Genomic DNA, 8,320 nt, shown 5'->3' on the forward strand with positions numbered 1-8,320 from the left:
GTAAATTGGACAGTTGTCTAAAATTGTATTCTCCATCTGAATCATGAAACAAACATTTTAACTTCCATGTCCCTTTAAAGCCTAATTGATCTTCTATGCCTCCTTAAAGGTACAGGACACCTTACTGCAGCATGAACAAAAATCACTCTCTTCGACAAAAGCCTTTTATGATACTACCCCTGTCACATAGATTACACAATTGGGGCTGTTAACTACTGGGACCCATGAAGCACCTAAGCGAACAGGGCTTTAAAAGGGCACTGGCTTAAAGAAACAGGCACACAGCCTTTAGAGGGACAACTGCACACAATTGTAATGGTACACGTAGATTACACCACACACAAACACAGACAACACAGTATTAAAGGGACAGATGCACTCACACAATGCATACAGCATTAAAGCACTCTAAATACAGTATTAAAGGGACAGATCACAGAATGCACAAAGACAGGTGGTGCATGCAGTCTTAAAGGGAGACCCAACACCACACGCACTGTGTCTTCAGGGTACAGTCGCACACAACCTTAAAGGAACAGCTCACACTATGCGGACATTCTTAAATGGGCTTACACACACACAATACATGCAGGCTTACAGTGTCAAACAATAGCTGGCACATAAACACAGCCTTAAAGGGACAGCTCACAGTTTTCGTGCACATATTCAAATGGTTTAAATGGTTTAAAATTGTTATTGTTTAAAAAAGATAAATAATCTCTTTATTTACCATTCCCCAGTTTTGCATAACCAACACTGTTATAGAAATATACTTTTTACCTCTGTAATTACCTTGTATCTAAACTTCTGCTGACTGCCTCCTTATCTCAGATCTTTTGACAGGCTTGCATTACAGGCAATTAGTGCTGACTCTTAAATAACTTCACGTGCATGAGCACAATGTCATCTATATGAAACACATGAACTAACGCCCTCTAGCTGTGAAAAACTGTCAAATGCATTCACATAAGAGGCCGTCTTCAAGGGTTTAAAAATTAGCATATGAGCCTACCTAGGTTTAGCTTTCCACTAAGAATAGCAAGACAACAAAGCAAATTTGATGATAAAAGTAAAATAGAAAGTTGTTTAAAATTAAATGCTAAATATCTAAATCATGAAAGTTTAAAGGGATGGTTCAACTGCATGTAATATACACTACTATCAAAAAGCATATGCACAGATACTGATATAAAAATCCAGAATAAAACCTTTTAAAAAAGCAAATATACTTAGAAGCTCCCAATTTAGCACTGTTGATAAGGTTAGGCTGGGACACCCACTGAAATGGGCTGAGACAATGACACTCCCCCTCCCCTGCATATGAAAAGACCCATTACACAACCAGGAGTCTGTAGACATCAGTATACATCTAAAACTTTGGGGTTTGGTTAGGAGTCTGAAAATTAGCACAATGTGCATGTCTGTCCCTTTAAGACTGAATGCATTGTGTATGCCTGTCCCTTTAATTATTTTAGAGTGTGCAAGGTTGTATGTGTGTACATTCTGTGATCTGTCCCTTTAAAACTGCGTGTGGGTGAGAGTTCTCTTTTTAAAGGGTTGTTGTGCTTGTCCCTTCAAGACTGTGTGAGCGTGCAGTGAGCTGTACCTTTAAGGCTGTGTGAACATTATTTTAATAGAAGTGCACGGGAATTTTTTTGGGGTTAGATGAATCATACATTACAAATAATTGCCCATTATATTCTTTTTTCATCTTGTTTTAAACAAAACGAATACCGACCATTCGAGGAACTTTTAAATTTGTTTTCATTAAATAAATGTAAATATTCCTTTGCCACAAGTGAAAAAGATCACTTGTATCGTAAAATACTTTTAGTGCGTTTGAGAGCTGCGCTAATCCTGATCCTTCTTCACAGAGTGCGCACTAATAGGAGGCCTAACGCAGTGGCTCCCAGGGCCTGCACTATAGGACCTTCTACTTTAGTGAGGGCACTGGAAGCCACTGCACTAAGTCTCCTATTAGGGCAGCCGGGCTCTGTGAAGAAGAGCACTGGATAAGCACGACTCTCCAGCGCACTAAAAGTATTTAAAGGAAGCAAATGAATACTGATGAATATTAGTGTTTCGTTAAGAATGTGCATGTGTAACAAAGCAAATGTCTCATTATATTCCAGTAGTGTGTGCCTATATAGGCCTAGTTTCCATTGAGTTGGTAAATCTTGGATACTGGTAGCATACAAATTCTACATAGACTTTAATCAAGATAAATATTTTTACCAACAGTTTCTAAACTTTACCACCTGAATGGAAACTAGGCCATAGTTGGTACTGGTTGCATTAATCTGTGTAAAGCAGTTACATCTGTATAAAAACCTGCTGAAATGTATACAAATATATAGGCTGAGTTTCATACAATGTATCCATGTACGTGAGCAGAGATCATGTCCAAGTGCTGGCTGAGGAAAGTCTATGAGGGAAGCAGGGATTTCATTTATAATTCAGCATACAATTTTAGACAATTTTCCAATTCACTTATATTATCAAATTTGATTAATTCTCTTGGTATAATTTGTTGAAGGAGCAGCAAAGCACTATTGGGAGCTAGCTGGACATATTGGGTCAGTCAATAACAAGATGCAGATATGTGCGGCCACCTAGTTATGTGTTTAAAAAAAGGATTCAAAGAGAACAAACCAAATTAGATAATAGAAGTACACTGGAAAGCTGTTTAAATTGGCATGTTCTATCTGAATCACAAAAGTTTAATTTTGACTTTACAGTCCCTTTAATCCTCTGCAATTCTATGTAAATATAATCAACCCCTTACTAAATTCCAAGAAGCACAATGAATAGAATTTTGTGAAGGACCTAAGTGTGAGGAGGGAGGGGCAAGCAGTAAAAATGAAAATGAAACTTATGTTATTGTTTTGGTTAAAATTAAACAATTTAAATTGTTATAATTAGGTTAAAACTAATTTTTCTCCTTGCAATAAAGTACTGCTGAAAAGTTAATCAAATACAGGTGGCCCTCGGTTTACAACGGTTCAATTTACACTGTTTCAGAATAACAACCTTTTTTTCCAGTCATGTGACTGCTATTGAAAAGCATTGAGAAGCAGTGCATTTATTAAAATAGCCAGTAGGTGGAGTTGTCCGCTTGTGTTGCAGCAAAGCCGAAATTAATCAGTTTAACTAGACCTGAGCTATCGAGCAGATTTCAAAGGAACGAGATCTTCCTGTCTATAAATCAGTCCAGATTGGAATGCATAGAAAGAACTGTTTGCAGAAAAATGCAAGTGAAGTCTGTGTTGTTTAATTTTTTTATTAGGTTTATAATGCTGTTTAGCAAATGTTTTTGTTCATTTAACTTAGTTTAATTATATATTCTGTGTTGTGTGATTATTTTATTAGGTTTATAATGCTGTTTAGCATTTAAAGTCTACATTTCAAAGCTTTAAAAATAATGTATTAGGTGTTACTTATGACAATTTTGAGAGGGGCCTGGAACCTAACTCCCTCACTTCCCAATGACTTACATTATAAACTGGGTTTCAATTTACAACGGTTTCGATTTACAACCATTCCTTCTGGAACCTAACCCCGGCGTAAACTGAGGGCTACCTGTATGTACAATTAACTTATTAAACTAGAGATAGTTCACCTCCCAATAATGTCATAATTACCTATGTATTTCAAATGGTATGTAACTAAATCAGTCATTTTCTGATACAACTGGAAAAAAATCTGAAAGCTTATTCTAAAAATTAAACCTTTATGTAGAAAACCATTATTTAAATTGAGTCTGACTCTAGTGATTTCAATTGTGGTTTCAAATTTTTAATTCAGGATTTAAATGAATTTGATTTTCTTTTTGCCTGGTTATATTGATGTAATGCAGGTTAAATCATCATGCTAGAATTGAACATCCTGAAATTAGTGTTATTACCTCAGTATGTTTAACCTACTGTTATTGGGCTGTAGTAATCAAGAACAATATATATATATATATATATATACATACACATATGATGAGGATTTATTGTTTATGTTTTACTTTTGCTGAAACACTAATGAACGTTTAACAAGTAGGTGCCATTTTATGAGGTAAATAGTCATTTTGCTGCTGCAGTGATAGAAGATTTGAATTCAGTTCAGTTCTCTGAATCAGTGGAATGTAGGGATTGGGAGGTCACTGCTGGGGATCCACTGCCAGAACCTCTGTAGGCAAGAGCGGTGTCCATAGGAGACCATAAGCACTGGCCCCATAAAGCTAGCTCAAAGGCGGGCCTAGAAAACAATTACCTTACCAGCACACAAAGAGTCTGATATCTTAAAGTGACATAAAACCCAATGTTTTTCCTTTCATGATTCAGATAGAGCATGTACTTTTAAACAACTTTCCATTTTACTTCTATTATCTAATTTGTTTTAATCTCTTGAAATCGTATGTCAAAAGGGATACCTAGGTAGACTCAGAGGCTGCTGATTGGTGGCTGCTCATATATGCCTCTATTTATGGCTCTCCCATTGCATTCAGAGTCCTCTCAGTAGTGCATTGCTGCTTCTACAACAAAGGATGCCAAGAGAATTAAGCACATTTCATAATATAAGTGAATTGGAAAGTTATTTAAAATTGTATTCTTTCTCTGAATCGTGAAAGAAAATTTTGAGTTTCATGTCCCTTTAAACCCTGCTAAGCCGTGAAAAGAGCCGAACAGCATGAGCGACCGCCTACTTCTTCATTCCGATCCTCTCAAATCACATAGACTAGGGTCCCCCCTCAGCCATGTTTTCCTGGACACTTACGAGTTACACATGCTGCAGGGTGTGCAGAAGACAACATGCATTGCACACCAAAACAGCACACGAATAGTGACCCTAGAAAGCACTATTCATGTTCCTCCCTGAAACATGTGTAACTCATAAGTGTCCAGGAAAGCATGGCTGAGGTGTCGACCCTAATCTAGCCTATATATATATATATATATAAATGTGTCAACTAAAGTGATATAAAACAGTTACAACAATCATTTTAATAAAACATCTTATTTGCTTGTACATCAACTGCACAGTATGGTACAACACACAACATCAAAATCTGTGCATTTTATGAAGTTTATTACCTATATATTCTCCTTTGCTAGCAGGCTCCATAGCTTCTGGTAGCAGCCCTGAAAAGGGGCTAGGAGCTGTACAGGAAGTGGGCGGTGCTAACAAGTGCACAGAGACTTATTTAAAAAGTACTTTAAGTTAAAATTAAATAAAGATTTTTAAAAGCTTTACATTAAAAAATATATATGTATTGCCTTCTGTCTTACAATAGTGGTGTGTGTGTGTAGTGCTCAACTTAGAGTTGAGGTGGTCATTTTTTTAAAAATCACCATATCCAAAAACAGAGAGGGACTGGTACGAGGTAGGGTGGTAATTGCCTCCTGGTCACTATTTATGGACTAAATCAGGGCCAATTGCGAATTAAAAATGTGTACTGTTTGCTTTTTTGTGTGTGTGTTAGCAGCCATGATTGAGAATTGCTGTGGGTATATTGACCCAACCCACCAGCTTCCTGCCAGCACTACAGACTGTTTCTCAGACAGTTCTGCATCTGATATCTTGCACTCCCCTCTTTCCCTCTCCCTTCTCTCTGCCAGAATGCGGTGCTGACAGTCTATAACTTGAGGCAGGCACTGCATGCAGCTTATAGCACAGGGTTATATACACAGTCGATAAAATATAATCTCTTAGACTTTTAGCATTAGACAGCATGGCATTATTTACACAGAACTACAATCTCCAGGCCAGCATGCCTGTGTCAAGTAAATGCCACTTCTGTTCCTGTGTGGGATCTCTGGAGTGTATTGGAACCCAGAGTCAGGATTTGGTTCAAGTTGGGATTCTCTAAGCCCAGACATAGACTTTGGTTTCTGTGCAAGGAGGTGTGGATGATGTGGGGTGACCACGGTTGTCCAGACCTGGACTGCTAACCTAGGGTTGCCACCTTGGCTATATAGGTGGCCCTCAGTTTACAACGGTTCAATTTACACCGTTTCAGAATAACAACCTTTTTATCCAGTCATGTAACTGCTATTGAAAAGCATTGAGAAGCAGTGCATTTATTAAAATATCCGGTAGGTGGAGCTGTCCGCTTGTGTTGCAGCAAAGCAAAGCAAGCTGAAATTAATCAGTTTAACCAGACCTGAGCTATCAAGCAGATTTCAAAGGAACAAGATCTTCCTGTCTATAAATCAGTCCAGATTGGAATGCATAGAAAGAACTGTTTGCAGAAAAATGCAAGTGAAGTCTGTGTTGTGTGATTATTTTATTAGGTTTATATTCCTGTTTAGCAAATGTGTTTGTTCATTTAACTTGGTTTAATTATATATTCTGTGTTGTGTGATTATTGTATTAGGTTTATAATGCTGTTTAGCATTTAAAGTCTTCATTTCAAAGCTTTAAAAATAATGTATTAGGTGTTACTTATGACAATTTTGAGAGGGGCCTGGAACCTAACTCCCTCACTTCCCATTGACTTACATTATAAACTGGTTTTCAATTTACAACGGTTTAGATTTACTACCATTCCTTCTGGAACCTAACCCCGGTGTAAACTGAGGGCTACCTGTTTTTCCTGGACATTTATGAGTTACAGATGCTGTTGGGTGTGCCGGGAGGAACATGTATTGTGCTGTTCATCAGCAGTATTCATGTGAGACGCAATACATGTTCCTCCTGCTCACCGTGCAGCATGTGTAACTCATAAGTGTCTAGTAAAACATGGCCGAGGTGGCAACAACCATATACTAAGCACTCATAGCGCCACTTGTGTACTACTGTGTATAGGGTTACCACCTTTTGCCCAGAAAATTCCTGGACACTTTTAAAGTGGGCGTGCAGAGGGTGTGTCTCAGGGCGTGGCTTCGTGCGGCCTCAAATTCATTATGAAATCAATATTTATATATATATATATATATATATATGTAGTGGGGCACAAGGCTGTTGCTGTCAGTGACAGAGGATGATATAGTGGGGTACTAATCCCTTCCTATGACAGAGAGTGATATAGTGGAGTATACAAGTCCCTTCCTATGACAGAGGATCATATTGTGAGGTACAAGTAGCCCCTTCCTGTCAGTGACAGGGAGGGAATGATATAGTGGGGTACTAGTCCCTTGTGTCCCTGACAGGGTGTGACATAAAAAGTAAGATACGCGCTGTTCTTGGCAGGAGTGCTACAGTGCATTGCGGGCACCAGCTTTCCCTGGCAGTGACAGTGGGTGATAAAGTTGGCACAAATGAGTGCACGTGGGCGATATATCACTGTTTATATAGTAATAGCCTGACCATATTGCCACTTTAAGAAGGAACACATATGAAAAATACGTATGTCGGGGTTCTTATACAAAACATTTCTTTAAACAGCCCTGAAAACAGCCCTGACATATGTATTTTTCATATGTGTCCCTTTTTAAAGCGGCAATGTGGTCAGCCTATATAGTAACTATTTACAGTTACACAGGTCACCCCCAGCTCTCCGTACTCCTCTAACCTTCGCACCGACAACCTAAAGTCTCTCGCATTTTTAGCAAGTCTCAGCTGCAGCATCAGCTCCTCCCGGCCCGGGCTCTCCCGCCAGGCTTGCACGGACAACAGCTCAGTACGCAGCTGGCTGGAATCAGTCGCCATGTCAGTGACCCACCAGATCAGTACAGAGCCATTCCTGTCACTTTCTGTACTCACAGTACGGGGGTGAGACACCCAGTTCACTCACTCCCACATGTCAGACTCATGCAACATTAGGTGAGCTCTGGTCTGTAACAAGTCCTTATCCCAAGGCAAAAAAAATTGTTGTGAGTGACAGGTAGCTGGGCAGGCCGGGACATTGGAGGCTAGTTCAGGGACATGGGAAATACAGTCCCAGACCGGGACTGTATTGGTGAGACTGGGACAGGTGGCAACCCTGTGTAGCCAGCCGGCCCGTGTAAGGTACTTACTGCAGTTATGGGTTTGAGCCTGCTGTGTACTAATGATTTATATATAGGGAAGTTTTGATACAATATATAAAGTGTCGAAATTTCCACTTACCCAAGATCGATAAAAATACAGCAGATGAGTAATACTGATTGCACCAATAACAAAAATGTTTCCTCTTGCTTAAAAGAAAGAAAAAAGTGCAAAAAGAAAATGCTGCAATGTGTTAAATCATGGTGTTATTGCACTGTTGCTTGTATATAACGAGTTAAACACATAGATAATATCAGCTCCAGAACAGCAATGCACTACTGGGAGCTAGCTGAACATATCTGACGAGCCAATGACAAGAGAGAAATGTGTGCAGCCACCAATTACCAGCTAGCTCCCAATAGTG

Source organism: Bombina bombina, chromosome 3, assembly GCF_027579735.1.
Source record: "Bombina bombina isolate aBomBom1 chromosome 3, aBomBom1.pri, whole genome shotgun sequence".
Lineage (NCBI taxonomy): Eukaryota > Metazoa > Chordata > Amphibia > Anura > Bombinatoridae > Bombina > Bombina bombina.